The sequence below is a fragment of the Natator depressus genome, chromosome 9, assembly GCF_965152275.1.
Source record: "Natator depressus isolate rNatDep1 chromosome 9, rNatDep2.hap1, whole genome shotgun sequence".
Lineage (NCBI taxonomy): Eukaryota > Metazoa > Chordata > Testudines > Cheloniidae > Natator > Natator depressus.
This window is the reverse complement of record NC_134242.1, coordinates 73,638,182-73,664,789: the sequence shown is the minus strand read 5'-3', so window position 1 is coordinate 73,664,789 and position 26,608 is coordinate 73,638,182. Positions and strand designations below refer to the sequence as shown.

At 42.8% G+C, this 26,608-nt stretch overlaps 1 long non-coding RNA gene across 1 annotated transcript in view; it reads left to right on the top strand.

Moving 5' to 3' along the window:
* LOC141993566 (uncharacterized) overlaps positions 1 to 5,134 on the top strand; it is a 40,298-nt gene extending 35,164 nt beyond the window's left edge. The window contains exons 2-3 of the long non-coding RNA XR_012640892.1: positions 4,124 to 4,209; positions 5,113 to 5,134. This is a non-coding gene — a long non-coding RNA (uncharacterized LOC141993566). The remainder of the gene's footprint in view (positions 1 to 4,123; positions 4,210 to 5,112) is intronic.
* The last annotated feature ends 21,474 nt before the right edge of the window (positions 5,135 to 26,608 follow it).

The window sequence follows — 26,608 nt, the reverse complement described above, 5'->3', positions numbered from 1 at the left end:
GTAGGCAAGTGCTCCAATAATAAACCAGATCCAACATACATATTCACCAACAACCCACCACATTAGCAATAATAAATGAATCCTCACAAGCAAATACAAACTGACTAGGAAACCAAATGTTTTTCCCAGAAGGGTGTCACTGATGACCGTGTGTATGGCTTTTCTTTAGGGAGCTGGCTAGTTGCAGTGTGGACAAGAATGTCTTGACCACAGCTGCTGAGGCAGAAAAGCCATTTGTACAGTCACTTTTCAGAACCACACTTCAAGATTGCCCAGAGAACCTTGATTTTTGAAAGCCTTGGTTTTTGAGTTCTTAAACTGTTAACTTTCACATTATATTAACATGGATTCATGTATTTAATTAGATTATAAGTAGGGATAGATCTGAACCAAAACCTAAATGTGTGTGGGATGTGAGGACTTGGAACCAAGCTACAAAAATAAGATCTGGAGTCAGACTTCATCTATTATTTTAAACAGTGTAACATTCTTATTGTGGGGTTCAACGTTCATTGTAGTTCAGTAATCCATACCTACTATGTTCAGCTTTCTAATAAAAAAAAATTGGCCCAAATTTTCAGAAGTGGCTAATGACTTTGGGTGTTTCAGTTTTTGAGCGCTCAATAAGAAACACCCAAAATGATGAGTTACTTATAATGTAGGCTGTTTTTTCTGTCAGCTCTGTGCATTCAACCCGTGTTCTGCAACTCTACTGGAATGGGTTCTTAGGCCATTTTATGCTTTCAGCGACACCTGTGCAAACCCACTGCCTTCAGGAGGTTTGTACCAGTGTAACAAGCTAGAACTTTGTTCAACAACATAGAACTAACTGGACTTTAGAATAACAGTTCTGCTGCTGATAATCAAGGACAACTAGAATTTCAATGGCAGTCACTTGAATCATGGGGGGTGGGAAGAATAGGGCCCTGTTCTCTTTCTCAGCTGTATTGGCTCAGCAGGAATAACAGGTGTGAAAATAGTAGATATCAGATTGGATTCTGATTAATATACATTGGGAGTGGGCTCTGCTAAGTATGAAGAGGCTATTTTTCCATAGCTCTTTTTCAGAGTAGAACTGCACTTACACTGTCTATTAATACGTTTATTTATTAGAATTGCTATTACTGCAAAATATGTGTAACGTGGGTGAACTGAAGTTATTAGAAGAACCTTAACACTAGCAGCTCTTGACTTTTGAGCATTTTCAGCTATAAATGTAAGGTAACGTTAGCTACAATTTTGAATTTGTTTCCCCATTTTGTGTGTTTTTTAAGAAAAAAGAGGAAGGTGACAGTTGATAAAAAGCCCAGTCTCGTGGATTTCCTGGTGCACTTCCACAGGTGAAAGTTCATAGTCTTTGGGACTTTGCAGTGAATTCAGTATGGTGACCAGATGTCCCGATTTATAGGGACAGTCCCGATATTTGGGGCTTTGTCTTATAGGGGCCTATTACTCCCCACCACCATCCCGATTTTTCATACTTGCTATCTGGTTACCCTAGAATCCAGTCTGTATTATCTTACATACACACCCCAACCACATTCCCCCTCTCCCTACACAAAGGTAGAAAAGCGGAGGTTACTCCTCCTGTGCAGTAACTCTTCAAGTAATTCTTCAGGATGAGTGTCCCTGTGGGTGCTCCACTCCAGATGTTGGTGTGCCCCTGTGCCTTCACTCAGAGATTTTTACAGCAGTACTCACACAGGCCACGCACGATGGTGCCTCAATAACGCACGCACGGCCCGGGCTCCTCAGTTCCTTCTCTACAACGGAGACCACTCCAAACTCTGAAGTAGAGGAGAGGAGGGTGGGTAGTGGAGCACTCACAGGAACACTCATCTTGAACAAGGTCAGGTGAGTAACCTCCTCTATGAGAGAGAGAGGTGTCCCTGTGGGTGCTCAACTCCAAGTGACTGAAAAGTAGCATCTCTTGAGGAGGTAGGGACTTTGGATCTGGTAAGAAAGCTGTAGACAGCACAGCTTGGCCCATTTGAGGGTCCCTGAGTAAGAGCATAATGTTTAGCAAAGGTATGACCCGAAGCCCAGGTGGCGGCTTTGCACATATCTGTGAAGGGAATGTTACATAAGAATACCACCAACATTGACACAGGTCTGGTGGAGTGTGCCCTAACAGAAGTTGGAGGATTCATATTCTTTAGTTGGTAGCATAGGTGGATGCAGGCTGCTATCCAACTGGATAGTCTCTGGGTAGAGATGGATTTGCCTCTGGATCGTTCTGCAATGGAAATGAAAAGTTTAGGAGAAGCCCTAAATGGCTTAGTCCTGTCCAAATAAACACGTTGAGTGTTTGCATTGCTGCTTTGAAAGTGTTTGCATGCACTTTAGGAAAGAAGGTTGGTAGATAGATAGGTTCATTGAGGTGGAAGGACGAATGCACCTTCAGGAGAAATTTGGGATGTGTTCAGGGTGTGACTTTGTCCTTAAAAAGCATAGTGTACTGTGGGTCAGCCATAAGCGCTCCAAGTTCTCCTATACATCTGGCAGATGTAATGGCAACTAAAAACATAGTTTTCATGGATAGATGTTGGAGGCAGCATGTTGCTAGCGGCTCAAATGGTTGGTGCATCATGTGAGGACCAAGTGCAAGTCTCAGGGTTGAGTGGGTGGTCCAGGTATAGGGTCTGGAGGCCCTTGAGGAACCGCTTTGTGATGGGGTTGGCAAAGATAGTAGTGTCTCCGGTCTTATAGTGAAACACCGTAATTGCTTCTAGATGTAGCTTTATGGAGCTAAAGGAGAGCCCAGATAGTCTAGTATTAGTGAAAGAGGCACAGAAGCAGGAATGGTTTGCCTGGCGGAGCACCAGTGAGTGAACCTAGGCCACTTATGGAGATAGCATAACACAATCCACATGTACCACCTATGTAACAGTACTCTTTGTACCTGTTCAGAGCAATCTAGTTACTCATTAGAGAACCATTGAGGAGCCATGCTTTGAGGTGCAGCATCATTATTTTGGGGTGGTGTAGTTGACCCCTGTGTTGTGATAATAGGTTTGGAAGGGGCAGGAAATGGAATCGGGGAGCAAACTGATATCCTTGTTACAAATGGGTACCATGCCTGCCTGGGCCATGTAGGGGCTATTAGTATGACTCTGGCCCTCTCCACTTGTATTTTTTGTAATGCCCTGTGAAGAAGCGATATCAGGGGAAATGCGTATAGTAAATTGTCACTCCATTTGATCATGAAAGCATCTCACATTGAGTGCTTTCCTAAGCCCGCTCTGGAACAGAATTCTGGGCATTTCTTGGTGGTCGTGGTTGCAAAAAGATCCAGCTGTGGGTAGCCCCATATTTTGAATATGTTGTGTAGGATTGTATCGTTTATCTCCCATTCATGATCTAGGGGGAAAGATCTGCTGAGGTTATCTGCAGTGGTGTTTAGTGAACCAGGTAGGTAGGAGGCTGAAATTTGGATATTGTGTTGGAGGCACCAATTCCAAAGTTTCATAGCCGCCATGCAGAGTGAGTGGGATTGAGCTCACTCTTGTCTGTTTATATAAAACATGCAATTGATGTTGTTCGTCATGATCCTGATGTGTTGGTTCTGGATGTGTGGGAGAAATTGGTGGCAGGCGTTGTGGATTGCTCAGAGCTCTCATAGGTTTATGAGTGTAGTGAGGCTTCTGTAGGGGACCAGAGTCCCTGTGTGGTGTGCCACATGTGCCCCCCAATCCATGAGGGGAACATCTGTGGTAATTATAACAGAGGGGGACTCCTGCATGAACGGGATTCCAGAGCAGAGGTTGTGTGGAAGAGTCCACTGTGTGAGTGAGTCCTTGACTTTGGTAGGTATGGATAGAAGTTTGTTTAGACCATGCACATTTGGTCTGTAGATGGTGGTCATCCAACCCTGCAGGCACTACATGTAAAGGCATGCATTCTTGACCACAAAAGTGCAAGAGGCCATATGGCCGAGAAGTTGCAAACAGTCGTGGACAGTGACCTGGGGGCTTCTTTTGCAACTTGGCGACAAGATTCTTTATGGTGTTGAATCTGTCAAATGGGAGAAATGCAAGTCTGGTTATGGAATTAAGATGAGCGCTTATGAACTCCAGTTGTTGAGTAGGAGTTAATGTGGATTTTTTTTGTTTATTATTTGTAGGCCAAGCCCTGGAAGCAGTCAATGGTCATTTCTGTGGCTTGGATGGCCTCATCGAGAGTGTGCGACTTGAGCAGGCAATCATCCAGGTAAGGAAAAATTATTACTTCTTTTTTCTAGAGGTGCACCATTGCCACCATGAGAATTGTGAAGAAGACTCAGGGTGCTGTTGAGAGGCCACAGGGCAGAACCCTGTATTGGTAGTGATTTGAGCCCATAACAAATCTGAGAAAAAAGCCTGTGGGCAGGGTGTATAGTTACATGCAAATAAGCATCCTGCAGGTTGAGGGCTGAAAACCAGTCTCCCTGCTTCAGAGCTGGAATTATGGTTGTGAGGGTAACCATTTTGAATTTTTGCTTTTTGACAAACTTGTTGAGTAGCCTGAGGTTGAGAATGGGTCGCCATCCCACACTTTTCTTTTCTATCAAAAAATAGTGGGAGTAAAACCCCTTTCCTCTGTGCTGATTGGGCACTGTCTCCACTGCTCCTATTTGTAGAAGATGTTGCACCTCTTGGTGGAGCAAGTGGTCATGAGAGAGGTCCCTGAAGAGGGACCGGGTGAGGGAGGGTATGGACAGGAAGTTGATGGAATAGCCCAGTCAGATGACCTCAAGGGCCCATCTGCCCATAGTGATGGCTCGCCAGTTGTGGTAGAATGGGAGCAAACAGTGATCAAAAGGTTGGATGGGAAGTATAAGCACTGGAGTGGGTGGGAGGTCTTCTATACCCTCGACCAAGGCTTCAGATCTGCTTATTAGGTGGAGGGGGTTGAGACGGTGCCAATGGTGTGAGGTGTCATCGTTGATGCCTAGATCTCTGGCGTTGCTGCTGATGGTCGTATGGCCTCTGTTGTTGTTGTGTGTAAGCTGAGTATCATGGGTATTGGTAAGGCTGATACCTGTATTGCCTTCTTCTAGTATGGATGTCTAGGGATCTCAGCGTCACTTGGAATCCTTCATGATGTGCAGCACCTCGTTGGTTTTCTCTGCAGATAACTTCTTGCCATCGACGGGGAGATCCTCCACGGTATTTTGTATCTTGCATGGGAAAGAAGAAGAGGTAAACCATGAAGCTTGACGCATAACAACGGCCATCATGGTGGACCTGGCAGCTGTGTCTGCAGCATCAAGGGCAGCCAGCAGTGCCATGAAGGAAATAATCTGCCCTTCAGAGACTACTGCTCTGAATTGTTGTCTCTTGTCTTGTGTAATGTCATTAATAAAGTCCATGAGTTTCCCACAATTTCTGTGGTCCTATTTGGCTAGTAGGGCTGCGTAGTTTGTCACCCTGAATTGCAGAGTAGATGATGCATAAACTTTGTGGCTGAGGAAGTCCATTCTTTTACTGTCCTTATCAGAGGGAGTGGACGGGAAATGTTGCTGTTTGTTCCTTTGGTTGGCTGCTTCTACTATCAGTGAATCTGGTGCTGGATGCGTGAAAAGGAACTCAGAGCCCGTGGAGGGGACATAGTATTTCTGGTCTGCCCTTTTGTAGGTAGGGGGTGTGGTGGCTGGGGTTTGCCAGATATTCTTGACAGGGTCCAAAATGGCTCCATTAATAGGTAGGGCCATCTTGGAGGAGGTTGAAGGTTGTATTATGTCGGTCATCTCATGCTGAGTCTCCGACACCTCCTCCAGAGTGATCTTGAGCTCATTAGCCACTCTTTTGAAGAGGTCCTGAAAATGAGAAAATCATCTGCTGCTGTTGGGGGTGGGGGCATAATAGCCTCATCTGGTAAGGAGGATGAATTATTATTATTTGGAGAGGTATCAGGTGCCTCCTCTTCTCTTCCAAAAACTACCATGCAAACCCCATTTTTAATTTTTCTCTTCATATGATAAGGAAAACAAATCATCCCCATTCATTTTAGGACCATGTAGCTCTGACCCTACAGTGCATTCTGGATATTCTAGGTAGCAAGTGCATAGGGATTATTTCTTCAGTCAGATATTATGGCAGCTTCCAACATGTTTAGTTTGTTGAATATCCTAGAGCAGCTACTAAACAGTGCACAGAACTATACACTCAACTCCCAGCTGGGTTGTGGCAAAGCCTCATCTCTGATGCAATTCTTTTAAGTGCAGCAATCATTGCTCTGATGGGAAATGAAGGACTCAAGCCTCTGACTGAGAGCAGGTTTATACCATCACTTATGTCACTCTAATTTACCTCACTCAGGGGTGTGAAAAAGCCACCCCCTGATCGACACAAGTTACAGCAACCTAAGTGCTGTCCATGCCAGCGCTATGTTGGTGGGAGACGCTCTCCCGCCAACAAAGCTTCTGCCTCTCGCAGAGGTGGAGTAATTCTGCTGATGGGAGAGCTCTCTCCTATCGGCATACAGTGTCTTCACCAGACACACAATAGAGGCGCACCTGAACCGATGTAGCGCTTCTAGTGTAGACTGGCCCTGTGGCATCGTTCATGTCTCTATGCTTACTGATCAAAGCACTGCATCAGTTACTGGTGGTGAATTAGTGAAATGAGCTTTCTTTACCTGTGGTTTGGAGGGAGTAAGTGGGATCTGATTATTAAGGATTTCCATTCATTACATCTGTAGGATTACATGCATTACTCAACCTGCTAGAGAATTACATTGACCAACAATAAAGTCCTAAGGCACAGAGTCAAAGAAATGAAAGATTAGCCAATGACAAGTTTCACTCCTGATGAATCTGTCAGTGCAATTAACAAAGCACAAAAGAGAAGCTTAGAGAAGGATATGGGGGAAGACAGCCTCGGTTTAACATATGGGGATATTTTTTTCCAAATGAATGCCCAAGACATTCTTGTTAGAAACATAAGAGATAATGCTGGCTTCCTACCACCCATTACAGAGGGGAGAGTAGAATGTGCTGCTGTTATATATAAATATTTTTTAATTAAAATCTTCTTGTCCACAGAACAGGATCAGCAATACAGCAAACATCCCACACAGAGCCCTGCTGACATGCTTTATGCCTATCTTGAAATGACCATGTCTATGAGACAGAGATTAGGTCAATCTCCATGCTCATTCAAGTCCACTACCTCTGATGAGACTACAAGGAAGAGTGCAATCCATGCTCGCTTGGGTCCTCTGATGTTGTCCTCAACTCCACTTATTGCTCTGTCTTCCCTGACATTCAGAAACTGGATCGCCTTAGACAGTTCCAAGCCTGAAACTTTCATAATGGGTGTTGTACACACACTTCTTGTTCTCAGCTCCTGCAGAGGAAACATTTAGTTTGATAACACTCCTTCAGCAGCCAACCAGTGCAAGCATTAGCCTTACCCTCTGTGGGCTAAATTCAGAAACAGACCTGAAGAAAGGCTCTGTGGAGCCTGAAAACTTGTCTCTTTCACCAACAGAAGTTTGTCTGATAAAAGCTATTACCTCACCCACCTTGTCTCTCTCATATCCTGGAACCGACATGGCTACAACAACACTGCAAACAATAAAAAAGGTTAATGGTGACCAGATACTTAACACAATTAATATTAACAACAAGGGGAGGGGTGGGGGAAAGGAATGCAAGCCAAAATAGGGAAAAAACAGGATAGGGAAAAGAATATTTAAAAGATATGTTTGATGTATTCCAGTCAACTGGGCCTGATGAAATTCATCCGAGCGTACTTAAGGAATCTGGGATCTATTAACAATTATCTTTGAATTGGGTGCACAACTAGTTGAAAGATTGTACTCAACAAGTAGTTATCAACGGTTCATTGTCAAACTGGGAGGGCATATCTAGTGGGGTCATGCAGGGGCCAATCCTGGATCTGGTACTATTCAATATTTTCATTAATGACTTGGAAAATGGAGTAGAGAGTATGCTTATAAAATTTGTGGATGGGACCAAGCTGGGAGGGGTTGCAAGTACTTTGGAGGACAGGATTAGAACTCAAAATGTTCTTGACAAATTAAAGTATTGGTCTTAAATCAACAAGATGAAATTCAATAAAGACAAGTGAAAAGTACTTCACTTAGGAAGGAAAAAAATCAAATGGACAACGTCAGACTGGGGAATAACTATCTTGATGATAGTACTGCTGAAGAGGATCTGGAGATTATAGTGGATCACAAATTGAATATAAGCCAATGTGATGCAGTTGCAAAGAAGGCTAATAATTCCTTCTGTCTTTAATCTCTATGAATCATTCTGGACTGTATTAACCACAGTGTCATATGTAAGACATGAAAGGTAGTTGTCCCGCTCTACTTAGCACTGGTGAGGTCTCCGCTGGAGTACTATATCCAGTTCTGGGTGCCACACTTCAGGAAAGATGTGGACAATCTGGAGAGAGTCTAGAGGAGAGCAACAAAAATGATAAAAAGTCTGGCCTATGAGGAAAGGTTAAAAATGCAGGATATGTGTAGTCATAGAAAAGAAGACTGAGGGGGTATCTGATATGCTAAAGGGCTGTTACAAAGAGGACAGTAATCAATTGTTCTCCATGTCCACTGAAGGGAAAACAAGAAGTAATGGGCTTAATCTGCAGCAGGGAGGTTTGGGATAGATATTAGGAAAAATTTCCTAAATATAAGTATAGTTAAATTCTGGGATAGGCTTCCAAGGGAGGTTGTAGGATCTCTATCATTGGAAGTTTTTAAGAACAGGTTGGACAAACACCTGTCAGGGATGGTCTAGGTTTACTTGGTCCTGCCTCAGCTCAGGAGGCTGGACTTGATGACCTTTCAAGGTCCCTTCCAGCCCTACATTTCTATGATTCTGGGTTTATTATGTGATTAGTGAGGTTTGGTCCAAGTTTCAAAACACAGCTGATCATGCCTTGCATACAGTGATTTTTGAATGCCATATGTTGTTGGCTACTGGTACAGGATCAAAGAAAATAATTAATGGCAGATTTTAAATTAACTAATTCTTGGGCTACAGTTAATTAGTTTTTTCTCAAGCAGTATTTTTTTTTCACATTACTGGATTCATTTTATCCCTTGAGATTTCCATCAAATGTATTCTGTAAAAGCAATTTCTTCTAAATTCATCAGTTCCTGAAAACGGTTGATATCTGAGAAAAATGCATTTAGTCAGTTATTGAATCTTCAACTGAGCAAATGGCTTGGATTTAGTTTGAATGGTATCAGACCTAGATTAAAAAGTAAAGTCTCCTCACCCATAAACATTTCAAGAGGGCAACATAAATAATTCAATGGAAAATAGAGAAGCACACATACATTTAGGGAGAATTTGTAAAAGGTCTTCTGTGATGATGATGATGAAGAGGAGAAGGAGGAGGAGAAATGCATGCTTCTATTTATTCTCCCAGCTGGCATTGCTGAGATATCTAGGGCCCAATTCTCATCTCACTTAGCATTTTATGCTGATGTGATTCCTTATTTACACTGGAGTAAATATGATCAAAATTGGACTCCTAGAATTAACTGTTCTTCAGAAGCCTCTTTCTGACACTATTATAAACTAAATCAATTGATAGTCCATTGCTAATGTCTAGACTGTTTTTATGAGGAGACCAAATGACACACACAAAAAATTGGGGGCCAAATGCAGCTGTGTTGTAAGAAGAGACAACCCCCCGCTCCCCCACGGAAGAGAGTGGAGTTGTGCCCACTTATGCCAGGGCTGAATGTGGCTATTGTGTACAGTACATGATATTTCCCACTTTATGTCTGTAAAAAGTCACTTACAAATGTGCATACAGTATTCCATGAACATTAAGATACTTTATCTTCCCTCTGCCTAACGTTTAGAGATTTACAGTCAGTGCTGCAATGTTTATTTTTTCCCCTTGCAATGCAAGGTCAGTGTGCATGTGCTTTCATGCAATACAGTGCAAAGTCTGGTTCCACTGAAAATATCAAATGTTAATTTGCTCCTTACTTATTAATAGAATCTACACTGACTAAATTCCAGCTAACACTAATTAGACCATTGCAATCTAATTTCCTATACCATAACCCAGTTTTTATATCAGATGTTTGAGAAAGGAACATCTCAAGACTTCTCTGGATGGAGAAAAGACAATCATCTTTCACTCTCTTTAAAGTTCACTGAGAGTGAATACATCTCATTTGGACAAGTCTAAATACATGAAATGTATCAGCTGCCACAGTTTCACATCTGGCAATGTTCCTTTCTGAAGGATGTGGGACAGAAAACTGAGTTGACCTTTCAGAAGCAAAAATATAACATTTTCTTGAACAAAAAAAGTGTATATATTTTTAACCTATTGTACTCTAACAATTCAATTACAAGCAATTACTACAGTGTAACACAAAAAGGCTTTTGTTTTAAGGAAGATGTTAAATATACATGTACAAAACTATTTAAAAATAAATTAACAGAATAAATCAGCATAACAGAGAAGATCCTTTAAACACTATATCTAATTATAAAGAGGAGTAAATCAGGGGAGGGGGCGGGAGTGTCTTAAATAGGAGATGGAAGAAACCTCACTGTAACTAACAATGAAACAGGAAGCCAACAATTTGGCAATTTTAAATAGTGCAAACTTGTGTACAGATCCTGCAACTGTGAACTGCCACACCATCTGGAGTGTCAATGAATGATGCACCATATGGGCACACACATTCCCATTGAAACTTCTGATTGCAGGAACAGCACCAACATAAGAATATAAGAACGGCCATACTGGGTCAGACCCATGGTCCATCTAGCCCAGTATCCTGTCTTCTGACAGGGACTAATGCCAGGTGCTTCAGAGGAATGAACAGAACAGGTAATCATGAAGTGATCCATCCTCTGTCACCCATTCCCAGCTTCTGGCAAACAGAGGCTAGGGACACCAACCCCGCCCATCCTGGCTAATAGCCATCGATGGACCTATCCTCCATGAATTTATCTAGTTCTTTTTTGAACCCTGTTATAGTCTTAGTCTTCACAGTGTCTATGGCTAAGAGTTCCACAGGTTGATTGTGCATTGTGTGAAGAAATACTTCCTTTTGTTTGTTTTAAATGAGCTGCCTATTAATTTCATTTGGTGAACCTTAGTACTTGTGTTATGTGAAGGAGTAAACAACACTTCCTTATTTACTTTCTCTGTACCAGTTATGATTTTATAGACTTCTAGCATATCCCCCCTTTGTCATCTCTTTTCCAAGCTAAAAAGCCCCAGTTTTTTTAATCTCTCCTTGCAGGAAATATGATATTTTCTGTCTTCTTATTTATCCCTTGCTTAATGATTCCCAACATTCTGTTTGCTTTTTTGATTGCTGCTCCACATTGAGTGGATGTTTTCAGAGAACTATCCACAGTGACTCCAAGGTGCCTCAGAGGGAATGAACAGAGCAATTACAGAGTGATTCCTCCCATCAAACAGGCCCAGCTTCTAGCAGTCAGAAGCTAGGGACACCCAGAGAATGGAGCTGTGTCACTGACCATCTTGGCTACTACCCATGGATGGACCTATCCTCCATGAACTTACCTAATTCTTTTTTGAATCAAGTTATACTTTTGGCCTTCACAATACCCCCTGGCAATGAGTTCCACAGGTTGACTGTGCAATGTGTGAAGAAGTGCTGTCTTATGTTTGTTTTAAACCTGTTGCCTATTAATTCCATTGGTTGACCCCTGGTTCTTGTGTTATGTGAAGGGATAAACAACACTGTCTTATTCACTTTCTCCACACCATTCATGATTTTAGAGCCCTCCCCTTAGTTGTTTCTTTTCTAAGCTGAAAAGTCCCAGTCTTTTTAATCTCTCCTCATATGGAAGCTGTTCTATAAGCCTAATCATTTTTGTCACTCTTCTCTGTACTTTTTCCAATTCTAACAGATCTTTTTTGAGATGGAGCGACCAGAACTGCATACAGTATTCAAGGCATATGCATACCATGGATTTATATAGCAGCATTATTATATTTACTCTCTTACCTATCCCTTTCCTAATGGTTTCTAACATTGTTAGCTTTTTCTACTGCGGCTGCACATTGAGCAGATGTTTTCAGAGAACTATACACGAGTCCACGATCTTTCTTGATTAGTAACAGCTAATTTAGTCCCCATAATGTTATACATATACTTGAGATTATGTTTTCCAATGTGAATTAATTTGTATTTATCAGCACTAAATTTCATCTGCCATTTTGTAGCCCCATCACCTAGTTTCTGTCTTTATAACTCTTCACAGTGCACTTTGGACTTAACTATCCTGAGTAATTTTGGACTGTCTGCAAACTTTGCCATCTCATTGTTTACCCCCTTTTCCAGATCATTTATGAATATGTTGAAGAGCACGGGTCCCAGTACAGATCCTTGGGGGACACTTGGGGGATCTCTCTCCATTCAAAAAACTCAGTGTGTCCTGCCTTTTAACCAGTTACTGACCCATGAGAGGACCTTCCCTCTTATCCCATGACTGCTTACTTTGCTGAAGAGCCTTTGGTTAGGGACCTTGTTAAAGGCTTTCTGAAAGTCCAGGTACACTATATCCCCTGTCTCACCCTTATTCACATGTTGTTGTTGTCACCATCAGTGAATTCTAATAGATTGGTGAGGCATGATTTCCCTTTACAAAACCCTTGTTGACTCTTCCTCAACAAATCATGTTTATCTATGTATCTGATAATTCTGTTCTTTATTATAATTGCAACTCATTTGCTTGGTACTGAAGTTAGGTTTACCCACCTGTAATTGCTAGGATCGCCTCTAGAGCCTTTTAAAAAAAATAGTGTCATATTAGCTATCTGCCAGTCATCTGGTAGCTTTACACATGTGAATAGTCCCATTGAACTCAAATGAGGCAATCTGTGTGCCAATATGTTTGCAGGATCAGGGTAATACATATACAGGTATTTGTCACAGATACAACAACACAAAGAATCCGAGAGCACATCCCAATAGGCTATTCAGTCATTTCTTCTAACAAAGCATTATGCCAACACCTGTACACATTTTTTAAAAAGTAGAAGCTGCTCAGTTGCTTAAAGTTCTGAAGTTTCTCTCGGTAGAGCCCAAATCCAGTCAAAATCAGTGCTGTCAGCTAGGGGTAGTACAGATATACTCTCTTCCTGAACTTAATCCAGAAGATGAGTCTTCAGATTTCTACCTCAAGGCAATTTTTTTGATTGATAGTCAGAGGGCACCCGCATTATAATATATTTTTAAGACCATTTACATTTGTAACCTTACTCTATACTGTAGGCAGAATTTAAAACTAGGGCTACTAGGAAGTCTCTTTACTAATTTTGGACATAGGTGGATAATTTCTTGTCAGTGGGTAGTTTTGGGCCGCACTAGAACATATTGCCCAAATTTACAAGGCATATCTGGCAATTAGAACTAATACAGTATTGAAAAGCCACATTTTTTTAGAAGTTCACTATGTTCTGAAGACTGTATTAAGACCCAGGTCTGCAATCACTTATGCAAGTTAATTGGACTGCTCACACGAGTGAAACTGCCTAAGTGTTTGCAAGGTCAGAGCCTCTGACTATAAAATAAATTTGTCTGTGTTTTATAGTCATAAGATTTTGGCCCCATTTTCAATGTCACAATTTATGTACAAGCAAATTAGAAAGTTTGAAAAAGTTTTTCTTCTTTGCTGAAGTGTAGATATTGTCAGTTTCCCCCCAAAAGCCACAGTTACATTTTGAAAGGGATTTAACTGCAAAGCCCCAGTATGGGTTTATTTCTGGTTTGGTTTTGTTTGTTTAACGCTGAAAAACAACTTTTTTAAAAAAAAGATAGAATTAGGCATTTCCCAGTCCCTGCCTCTACTGGTGGAGTAGAGGGAAAATAAGTCAGTGAAGTTTGTTGCTGACCGGCTTCCTAACATGCTATTTTTTTCACCCCCTACGAGAGTCTATTTAGCAGGGTGTAAACTGAATTGGAACTAGAACCCAAAGCTCCTGATGGCTTGTTGTGTGCTTTGTCCACTAGATATGCCTCTTCCTTTTTAACTCAGAGGCATCTGAGCCTACAAATGAGACCAGTTCAAAGTTCATCCCAGGCCTTAATATGCTAACCTGTGCTGGGTTTAAACTGCTGAATGTATTAAAAAAGATTTCAACTTATCAACTCTTAATGTTCAAAACATTATAACTATTGAACAAATTTTCTTTGAAGTTGACTTCTACTGTAGATCTCATTGAGACTTAAAAACAAGCCAGACCCGAAGACAATATATAAGGACTTATACCTCCAGTTTGTAGAATATATTCTATATTTAAGTTTATTAAGATAGAAATTAAGACCCATTTTAATGCATAAGCTCAAAAGGGCAGAGTTAAGGTTGAGCATTCAGTCTTACCACTAAATCTGCTGACTTCTGAGTGCCTGCTTTCTCAACCTTGATGTTAAATTAATGCGTGTATTTTTAAATGAAATTTGCTAAATTGCACTGTTTTTCAGTCAACCATTTTTATTCAGTTGTTTATTATGTACCCTTGCCACCAGGTGGCAGTATAGTAATATACATCTCTTCAATATCACTAGAGATCTATAGTTGTCAATGTGCCACCTTCAAACTTTTCATCAAATATTTAAGTGTCAGAGGTTATCAACTTGCTCTTCATTTCTCTGCATTTTTGTCTTAACTCTCTCAAGATCTTTTAAAACCTTTTAAACCTTTTAAAACCTACCTCTGCACCCACACAAACAGATACAGAGACTACCAGGTCAATTCCTTCTTTGATATAATCGACATAACCCCCATTAACTTGCATGGAAACTACCTCCATGGGCAGAGCAGAGAATAGACCCTATAGTTTCTAATAAATTCAAGTCTTGTCAAAATTATTTTAATCTGTTGGTAAGTGCCAGGATTTTATGCATCTCCTGCATTAGCTACCATGGGAGAGTCTTGATACAGCATTCAAGAATTGCACTGAGCATGGGAACATACAAAGTCCCTCGAATCCAGTATCCTGGATCAGACAGTGGCCAGTACTAGACAATGAAGCATTCCCACATCTTCCTCTGAAGCAGGTAGATGTAGGGTAATTTGCCCTCATCACAGTTCACGGCAAATGCATCTGTATTTCCTCCATGTGGTCCAGCAAGAGCACCTTCTCTATGGCTTCTGGCTCCCTTCTTGTGGTGTGAGACAGGGCAAACGGGCATCCGAGATCGACCTTCTCTATGCCTTTCGTTATTTTATATACTGTATTGTTATCATCTCCTTTTGTTACCTCCTTTTTAAAGATAAACAATCCCAATCTCTCTTTATATGAAAGGCTTTGCATACTCTAGATCATTCTTATTACCAGTCTTTGAACCCTTTCGAGTTCAGCAATATATTTTTGAGATGGCAACATTCAAGATAGCTCACACAATGCAAATGCGCTGTCCTCTTTGAGCCTATAAGTGGACCCCACAAATCTACACACTTTATAAAGCACACCGAACACTGGTTCTCCCCACTTCCCAGCAATGATTTACTAGCAAAGTAACAGTGAATTCTCGCACCAGCAAAGCTTGAGTACTGTTATAGAACAAGCTAGAGAATATTTACATTGTGATACATTATCCAAAATAATTAAAACTAAATCAAGTGTGTCAGAACAAACATATTACATCATTATGCAATAGCGCTGCTTTAATTGTCTGTTCGTATGGAGCCCCAGCAGTTCTCCTAGCGGAAACAGCACTCCCATTGGTTTCACTGGGAGCTGTCAGTGATGGGGCCTCCTAGTCCCCTCCCTAAGAATCATGGGGTTGGTTTGTTTTTTGTAAGAGCTCACTTGTAAGTACTAAATTGCTTCCATAGCTTCACAATAACTAAATTACCTTATTTTGGCCAACAGAATTCTGGTGTCACAGAAATACACCAAAAGAAGCTTCTCATCAGGGCAGAGGGTACAAGTGGAAAAGGAAGAGCTGGTTTTAGCCTTTCAAAGTGGGTCTAAGTTTAAAATTGTAAATTCTCTACACAAAGCACTGGCCAGGGAATACTGCAAGTTAATGTTTGTAATGATTTCTAAGATACACGGAACTGTCATGCCACAGCTCTGGCTGAATCGGCTCTAATTTGACCCTCAAGGAACCACACTGGTCATGAATAACAATGAGAAAAGCAGAAAGATAGATGTTTCAACCAGCAGTGAGCACTGGTTATACAGAAGGATGATCTTCAGAACACTGGTTATTTCACTGTTACAATGGTTAGTTTATACCACATTTTCTATTTGTGGGTAATGGAAGATTAAATACTCGACTGTAAAGTTACCTGGTTTTGGTTTAACAAGCTGATATTTCCATTTATTTTATTTTTGTATGGGGCAAATCATATAATGCAGGCCTAGTTGGCAGCTGCATTCAACACTGGTCCCTGGCCCCATTCCGAAGGATCTAAATCAGCAGGATGCAGAAGCAAAATTAGGACCGTGCAATGTCAAAAACATCCCTGTACACACATCCATTAAAAAGGTCTGGTACTTATGTAAGCAGGGGAATAGTCCCGCTACTGTGGGGAAATTTCCTGGCTTCTGCACTACCCCCGTGAAGTGGGCTAGCGAAAGGATCCAAGTCCTCGCTCCCACTTCCTTTACCCAGTGGCCTCCCTGCCCTTGAGGACTCCCCTTCCACTCTCCTGTCTGGCAGAGTCCTCGTAACCCCAACAAGCCTGGGCCCAGGATTTCTGGGGGGCTCGACCCCCAACCCTGCTGTGGTCACCTAGGACAGGGGCTAGGTTGTCCCCACTCCGGGGTAGTCTCTCTGCACTGGGCACTTCTCTGACCCACTAACCATTACATACAATTTAAAGCAAATGCAAGTTATTTAATCAACAATTAATTTTAAAAAGAATAAGGAAAAATGGAAAGGTTAAAGGAAACACATCAACCCGCTCTGTGGCAGGGAACTTCACAAACAGTGTCTCTGGAATGTCAGGGCAGTTCACAGTCTGTTCCTTGTAAGTCCCAAGCCTTCTTCTCAGGCCCTGGCTGTGCTGCAGGGATGCTGTGGGTTGGACACTTGGGAGCTAGCCAACCAAAAACACCCCCACTGAATGTTAGTAAGGGGGCAACGGTCCCCTTACACTTAGATCAGCACAAAAGCAGAAGAAGAGGTATCTTCCGACCACTGATACAAAACAAAATGATGGCCCCAACAGTATGTCCTCAGACACAAGCACCACTGAAACTAAGCAAGAGAGCTTAGCAGCCAGGCAGGTGAAAGTAACTCCATAGAGCCTTGCCATGATAATGGGAAAGCTTTAAGATTTCCGGTTTGCGCTGCATTCCATCCTAGGGGATTTTTTACTAAACTGGAAGACCTGACTGAGAATCAGGGAGAGGGACATTCCGCAGGAGCAGGGATTCCTGATCCCTGTAAAACAAACTATAACAGCTTGAAGAATAAGTAGAAGAAAGCAAGAACAAAGGTTTTAGGAAAACATTAGCATAATACAAATGCCTGAAGGTGCTGAGCTGCCTCCATCTGCTTCATTATTTGAATTCTAGGTTCTAAACTAAGTTGAGATGCCAACAAAACCCAGGAAGCCGAAAAATGAAAGAGCACATGACATACTTACTCGTCCCTAAATCTGCAGGCAACGCAAGACCATGACCTCTGTGTCACTCTGCTTCCACAACTACGAAGATGCCCAGGTGTTTTAGCTGCTTCCGTTAAAAAAGGATCAGTGACAATGGCAAGAATATCATCATGTTTTCCCAAGTTTTCTCTATAGCACTGCAGGAAACACACAGCCTTTCATACAGTGTGGATGCTCTTCCAGCAACACTTACAGGTACTGCACCATCAAATCCAGTGACTGTAAAAAAAAAACATGACCAAAAAAAGAACACAAGAACTTCAAAACAACCAGACACATCTGTGAAGCATGCTGAAGAGCTGCATACACCAACAGCACTGAGATAAGCTCTTCACAGTATAGACCATAATTCAACAAAGAACTTTTGCACATGCTTAATGTAGGCATGAGTGGTCCCATTGATTTATTGCCACATATTATGAGGCTATTTCTGTATGCTCGTCTCTTGCTGAAGCTGACAAGCATACTAATGGCAGGAGCCTGCATTAAACTGGCTTCAAAACCTCCTGATTCCCAACACCATAGAACTAAATACATGTTAGCTTCCTGTACAGACCATACACAAAACCAGTCATCTAACAGTACAAGCTGGATGCAGATTGCAGAACTTCTGTAATGTTTGTTACAGGAAATGAGGAAGCCACCAGAAGACAAAGTTTTCCTTTATATGTGTCCACACATCAAAGTCAATGGGAGCAGAGTGGATGTATATGAGGTCAGAATTTGGCATAATCCCAGTGTCTGAACTCAGGGAAAGTTCTGAACTGAGCCTTGAATTTGTGTCTACTCATGCCACAAACAGGATGTTTGCTTCCTCTAATTAAAGCTGCTCATTTTACTTTCTCATTTGTATAATTTTTGTGGACTGCTACTACAATCATCTACACTGCAGTGATCATTCGAACTAGCCCATTCACGTTCAGGTAGTGTTAATTAACAGCTGGTATGAATGGAGAGCATCAGACAACTCTACAAAGGCAGCAGCTATGTGTATGACTTTAATCTTTGTCTTATGTTGCTGCTGTATTAAGCAAGCAACCAGGCATAGTATCTTCAGAGTTCTGATGAGACAATAAGAAAAAGAGATTTATAACAAAGGGGAAATACTGTCCCCTTGAATACACACTGGCTTGTCCTGATGTCAAACAACAAATAGCTGAATGAGGTTTCTAAGTAAGCAATAACACAGGGTGTATTTTCTGTATACCACCCCCTGTCACCTTTGGATACATTTACACACAAGAAATTGCATAAATTGGTCAGCACTCACAAACCAATAAAACAGAGAGATTATTTTTCTAAAAATTAAAGTTTTCAGATTCATATGATCAGTTTTAAAAATACCAAAGCTGCTTTTCAAAGCACAATGGGAGACTTTCCACTGAATTGACTGGGGGATGGATTTGGGTCCTAAATCAATTTACTCCAACACTTCATTTACCATCTTGGGAACCCCCTCCCCTCCACCCAGCTTCTGACCCAAGCAGATTCTCAGACATTATCACAGTGTAGCCTATATCATAACTGAGATTATGTCATGGACCAAATCCCTTCCCATGGGTCATTAAATACATCTCAGAGGCAACTACATCAATTGCAGACATGGAAACCCAATACTAGGAAAGAGTTGTATGTGTTAATGTGATGTGGCAGTTGAAATGAGGAAAGTCAGCACCACGTGACCAGACAGGTCTTCACAGAGCACCAGAAAATGGCCTGCAGCCCACAGTTTGGGAAGCAATGCTTTAGGAGAGTACTGGAACTTGATACTATGTGAGTTGTGAAAGACTGCTTTATTCAGACGGACAGGGAGCTCTGAAAACACTACTTCTTATAGCTTTGACAGGCTTTGAAGTGCAATTTTGACCAATAAGGGGTTGTGTCACCATTTGCCCTGTAGCACTGGGTGCCTTATGATGCTTTGCTGCTGTAGCTCCTAGCCTGGGCTGTTCCCAGCCAGCCTACAAGCATGCAGGTCACACCCTGAGTGTCTTTGTGTTAGACAGCCATGGTTCAGCACCTCTGACCCCAGCAGCCTGTGTACAGCCCCACCCTGGTTTCCGCCAGCCTTGGTTACAACCAGCAAGCTGACCCAACACACTGCCAGTCCTTTGGATTCCCCCAAACCAAGTGCCCTGGTGTCCAGCCCTTCCCAGGGGAACTGAGAGACGTAATAAACTTTGATGCTCCTTTAAAGAGACAAAAGCACAATACAGATTATTAACCTAACTCGGGTAAACATACCCTTCCCTTCAAATACAGCACTGAGTTGATTAATAGTAAAAATAAAACAAATTTATTAACAATAGGACATAAATTAAGTGATGCCAAGTCAAGGGAATAAAGTTAGAAATGGTTACAAAAGCAAATACAAGTGAAAACACACATCTAAAAGTCTAAAATTTAATCTAGCAAGGTACAGACTTTGGTCAAGATGGTTTCTCTCACCAGTCATTCTTCTTTCCAACCATGGCTGACTTTCCCTCAGTAAGGACCTTCCCCAGAAGTACAAGATGCTGGACCAAGTACAAGACCAATTTTTCTCTGCTTGCGAGAGCTCTGTTCCCTTGTGTCTGTCTAGTGATGCCAAAAGATAGCTTTTGTATTTGCTTACATCTTACAAAGTTCAATGACCTTGTTTCAAGAAGCAGGATGACCTCATGCTGTTTTCCCTTTCCTGTGGGCTTCCCATCCCCCTGTATGTACATGGGGCTTCCATTTTGATTCCACCAACCTTAATTTAATAAGAGACAGATAAATAGCTGTGAAATTCCCTCCTGTCGGGGAAAGATCTGTTTCTCCCGTTTGTTAGGACACAATCTGTAAAGCCTAATATCAATAAGTATCCATAATTCCTTATATAATGGTAATACATACATTTTACAATCATATTAATCACCAGTGTCTCATAAGCTTTCATAAAACACCACACGTGATAAACTTTTATAGTACAGTAACATTGCATACAATCAGCTGATTTAATTGTTTATCACTTAAGGATCACACCCTATCTTTATAACCCAGACAAAGTTTCTCTTCCCTGCTGGAAACTGTTTCTTCCCTGCATAATAGCATTGTTTACCTAATTATGTAATTGGACCTTCATTATCTCAGCCTGATGACCTGACTGGTCAGAGAAGGAAATACACATTCCATTGTCTAGAACAGGGGTGGCCAACTTGAGCCTGAGAAGGAGCCAGAATTTACCAGTGTACATTGCCAAAGAGCTATATATGTCAGCAGCCCCCAGCAGCTCCCACCACCTGCTCCCAGTGTCTCCCACCCACCAGCAGCCTCGCCAATCAGCGCCTCCCCCTCCCTCCCGATCTGCTGTTTCGTGGCATGGAGGAGGCTCTGGGGGAGAGAGGGGAAGAAATGAGGACACAACAGGCTCAGGGGAGGGGCTGGGAAGGGGTAGAGTGGGGGCAGGGCCTGTGGCAGAGCCAGGGGTTGAGCAGTGAGCACCTCCAGGCACATTGGAAAGTTGGTGCCTGTAGCTCCAGCCCTGGAGTCGGTGCCTATACGAGGAGCCGCATATTAACTTCTGAAGAGCCGCATGTGGCTCTGGAGTCACAGGTTGGCCACCCCTGGTCTAGAAGGTAGACCTGTTTACCAAATGCCCCTGATATACCTGGCTCTCATTTTGAAGTTGCCATCAATTTAAAGCCACAGGGAGAAATAATTAAATGTAATAGAAGAAGCAGCTTCTATACAAAATTATTCAGTAATTCTGATTGCTTGAACCATGGAACTGCTGTATTTTCATGCCTTGTGCTGGTCCCTTCTTCTGCCCATCTTAGGTGGATGGGCCATGTGGGAGCTAACAAGCTAATGGCACTTATGAAAAATAGTAGGGAATAAGTTCACCTTTTTGGCCACATTCATTTCTTTTAATAACAAAACAAACTAATATTGGAGACTACATGAAAGCTACCATTGATTGAGTTCTAGCTGCTCCATTTGTCTACATCCAGTAGTCACTGAACTATCAGTGTTTAGCTCATTACTTTGCAGAGCACTTTGAATATGAAAGGCACTGTATAAAAGCCGATCTGAAGGCTGATTCTCCTGTATACTAATGTAAGGGGACTGTTCTCCCCTTGCTAAAACTCAGTGGGGGTGTTTTGGTTGGCTAGCTCCCAGTACCAAAAAAAGGGGAAGGGTCAATGGGAAATCAGGACCCTGAGACTGACAGTCCCCAGGAACAATGGGGAGAGGCCGGTGCTCCAGGTCAGCCTAATTGACAGGGTGAGTGGGCTAATCAGGGAGTCAGGCGGCCAGGGGGGCCCTGTCCTCTGTGTGAGCTGGAATTGGTTGGGTCAGACAGAGCAGGGCTGAGCTAAGGACAGAGCAGGGGCCCCAAGCTGAGCTGGGGAGCAGAGCTGTGCCAGATCCAGAGGGGCCAGAAAAGCAGCCCAGGAAGCAGGTCAGTGCTGGGAGCAGAGTCACAGAAGCAGCCCACAGAGCAGACCTGTGGCGGGAGGAGAGCTGCAGCAACCAGAGCCAGAGAAGCAGCCCAGGGAGCTGGAGGCCGAGCAGCAGTGCTAAGGCAGAGTGGAGCTGAAGCAGTCCAGAGCCAGGTGAGATGAGCAGCTGGGTAGAGCAAGGGCCCCCAGCCAAGAGGCCTTGCAGGCCAAACTTGGAGGAGGATCGTAACCCCGACGGGGTGGAGGTGACGCTGGGAAGAAGGGTCCTGCCACCCAGAGCCTGAGAGCATGTGGCTATCTCTAGAGCAAGTGTCCGAGCCACAGCATCCCTGCAGCACAGCCAGGGCCTGAGAAGGGGACTGGGACTGGTGAGGAACAGACTGAACTTTCATTCCAGAGATGCTGGTTGTGTTGTCCCCATGCCACAGAGCAGGGTGATGTGTTTTCCTTTCACCTTTCCCAGTTTTTCCTTATTTTTTAAAATTGATTGCTGTTTAATAAATTGTATTTGCTTTGAACTGTATGGAATGATCAGTGGGTCAGGGAAGCATCCAGTGCAGAGGGAGCATCCCGGAGTGGGGACACCCCAGCCCCTGGCCTAAATGACCATGACAAGGTTGGGGGTTGAGCGCCCCAGGAATCCTGGACCCAGCCTTGTTGGGGTTTCAAGGACTTTGCCACACAGGAGAGTGGAAGGGGCGCCCTCAAGGTCAGGCAGGCCTCTGGGTAAAGGGAGCGAGGACTCAGATCCTTTCGCTAGCCCACTTCACTGGGGTAGTGTATAAGCCAGGAAAGTTCCCCACAATAGCGGGACCATTCTCCCACTTACACTAAGGCCCCTTTACATTGTTCTGAAAATGTATGGGATAATCAGGCCCATAGTCTGTATTTTGAAGAAGAGAAACAGCTATTACTAAAATAATAATAGTTGGCCCACATATAGCACATTTAATCTTCAAAGTACTTTTATAAACATTAATTGAGTGTAGTTTCTCTGTACCTTGGCATGCTTTCTTTAAGGTGAGAGCTATTAAAGCTGTTCCCAAATCTCCACTCAATTTCACACTGATGCAATTCAAGTCTGGAGCTACACTGGAGGAAAGTAGGTACAACAGAGGGGAGAACTGGTTCATAGTTTATTACACTACTGCTGTATTAACTTTCTTTTGATCTCAGTCACAGCACTGAGATTAGCTGTAGGCAAGGCAAGATTTGTTTACAAGTGTTAGCTAGTTTAAACCCCCTTAGTCATGACCACAACCAGCTAATGCATCTTAATATGACTTGCCCTATCTACATTAGGTGAAAATACCTGTTTAAAATTGTTGTATGCAGTGTTGTTGTTGCTGTGTTGGTCCCAGCATATAAAAGAGACGAGGTGGGTGAGGAGGTATCTTTTAGAGGACCAACTTCTGTTGGTGAAAGAGACAAGCTTTCAGGCTCCACAGAGCTCTTCTTCAGGCCTGGGAAACATACCCAGAGTGTCACAGCTAAATGCAAGGTCGAACAGATTGTTTAGCGTAAGTAGTTAACAAATATGTAAAGGGACAATTCAAGGTGACATGGCCTAACACCCTTCCAGTCTTAAGAAGGAAAGGAACCTGGAGGAGGGGGTTTGTTAGTTGGTTATAGATTGTTGTAATAAGCCCTAAATCCAGTGTCTCTATTGAGTGCATGATTTTTAGTGTCTAGCAAAGTTATGAATTTAAGCTCCAGGCTCAACTTTTGAAAGTATTGTGCAGGTTTTCTTTGAGGATGGGACCCGAGAGGTCATACATAGAATGATTGCTTTGTGAAGTGTTCACCCACAGCTAGTTAGAATGCTATTTATTAAATATTTAGAAGACAACCATTTTTCCTAGACTAAACTTAGCCTAAATTGTTGACTCTACGTTTCAGGTAAAATCCTGGTCCCACTGAAATCCAATGTACATGACAGAGGGGCATTGCTGGCACATGATTGCATATATCATCAGGTCTCCAACCTGAAGCAAATACTCACCAGCAACCACACACACCACACAACAAAAACACTAACCCAGGAACCTATCCTTGCAACAAAGCCCGTTGCCAACTCTGTCCACATATCTATTCAAGGGACACCATCATAGGACCTAATCACATCAGCCACACTATCACAGGCTCCTTCACCTGCACATCTATCAATGTGATATATGCCATCATGTGCCAGCAATGCCCGTCTGCCATGTACATTGGCCAAACCAGACAGTCTCTACGCAAAAGAATAAATGGACACAAATCAGACGTCAAGAATTATAACAGTCAAAAACCAGTTGGAGAACACTTCAGCTTCCCTGGACACTCAATTACAGACCTAAAAGTTGCAATTATTCAACAAAAAACCTTCAAAAACAGACTCCAACAAGAAACTGCAGAACTGGAATTAATTTGCAAACTGGACACCATTAAATTAAGACTAGGAGTGGATGAGTCATTACGCAAACTAAAAACTATTTCCCCATGCTAATTTTCCCCTACTGTTACTCACACCTTCTCGTCAACTGTTTGAAATGGGCCATCCTGATTATCACTACAAAAGTTTCTTTTCTCCTGCTGCTAATAGCCCACCTTAATTGATTACTCTCTTTAGAGTTGGTATGCCAACCCCCATTTTTTCATGTTCTCTGTGGCCTGGTCTACACTACAAGTTTATGTCGGATTTAGCAGCATTAAATCGAATTAACCCTGCACCTGTCCACACAACGAAGCCATTTTTTTTAAACAGAAAGGGCTCTTAAAACCGATTTCTGTACTCCTCCCCAACGAGGGGATTAGCACTGAAATCGACATCGCTGTTTCAAATTAGGATTAGTGTGGATGCAATTCGAAGGTATTGACCTCCGGGAGCTATCCCACAGTGCACCATTGTGACCGCTCTGGACAGCACTCTGAACTCGAATGCACTGGCCAGGTATACAGGAAAAGCCCTGGGAACTTTTGAATCTCATTTCCTGTTTGGCCAGGTGAGCTCATCAGCACAGGTGACCATGCAGTCCCAGAATCAAAAAAGAGCTCCAGCATGGACCGAACGGGAGGTACTGGATCTGATCGCTGTACGGGGAGAGGAATCCGTGCTATCAGAACTACATTCCAAAAGATGAAATGCCAAAACATTTCAAAAAATCTCCGAGGCCATGAAGGACAGAGGCTACGTCAGGGACACAACACAGTGCTGCGTGAAACTTAAGGAGCTCAGACCAGCGTACCAGAAAACCAAAGAATCAAATGGATGCTCCGGGACAGAGCCCCAGACATGCCACTTTTACGCTGAGCTGCATGCAATTCTAGGGGGGGGGCCGTCACCACTACCCCACCCCTCTCCAGGGACTTCGATGATGGGGTACTCTCCGCCATGCCTGAAGATTTTGTGGACGGGGAAGATGAGGAGGAGGAGGACAAGCTTGAGGAGAGCACACAGCACACTGTTCTCCCTGACAGCCAGGATCTTTTTATCACCCTGACTGAAATACCCTCCCAACCCAACAAAGCCAGAGAAGGGACCTCTGGCGAGTGTACCTTTTTAAATATAATATATGTTATAAAAGCAAGCATTTTTTAATGATTAAGTAGCCCTGAGGACTTGGGATGCATTTGTAGCCAGTATAGCTACTGGAAAAGTCTGTTAATGTGTCTGGTGATGGAGCAGAAATCCTCCAGGGACATCTCCATGAAGGTCTCCTGGAGTACTCTAAAAGCCTTTACAGAAGGTTTCTTGGGAGAGCAGCCTTATTCCATCCTCCATGGTAGGACACTTTGCCACGCCAAGCTAGTAGCAAGTAATCTGGTATCATTGCATGACAAAGCCTGGCAGCGTATGGTCCTGGTGTTTGCTGGCATTCAAGCAACATCCGTTCTTTATCTCTGTGTTATCCTCAGGAGAGTGATATCGTTCATGGTAACCTGGTTGAAGTAGGGGAATTTAATAAAGGGGACATTCAGAGGTGGCTGTTCCTACTGGGCTAGTTCCTACAGTTAGCCACACGGTGGCGGGGGGAGGAGGGGCATTGGTGTTGAGCTGCTCGCGTTTGGCTAGCCAGGATCTTCCCTGTTACCAGCCACGTGGGGGGGGGGGTAAAGCGATCATCCTAGAGAATTGGATGGGCGGGGGGTTAGTTTGGTTTCTGCTGCTGTACATTAACAGAAAAATTGCAGCACTAAATGGTCAACTCAACGTGCTTTGCTTGGTATGGGAGAGGAGGGCGCTGCTGTTATGAAGGTTGCAAAAGCCAAAAGACTATAGCTTACCATGGCTGCCTGCAAGCCGAATTCTGTTGCCCGACACTGCATGTGTGATCTCTAATACCAAAACTGCAGGCACTCAATATAAGATGCAAAATGTGACCTTGTACCAAAAACACATGTGCTATGTAATGTGAATAGTGTTGTTCACCATGAAAGAGTATAGCCATTGTTCTGTAAAATGTATCTTTTAAAATACTTCATTCCCTTTTTTTCCTCCAGCAGCTGCAAATGTTTTAAGCCTCCCTCCTCCGTCCCAAAGACTATGTCAGATAAGGCGGCGAAAAAAACGCATGCGCGATGAATTGTTCTCTGAGCTCATGCAGTC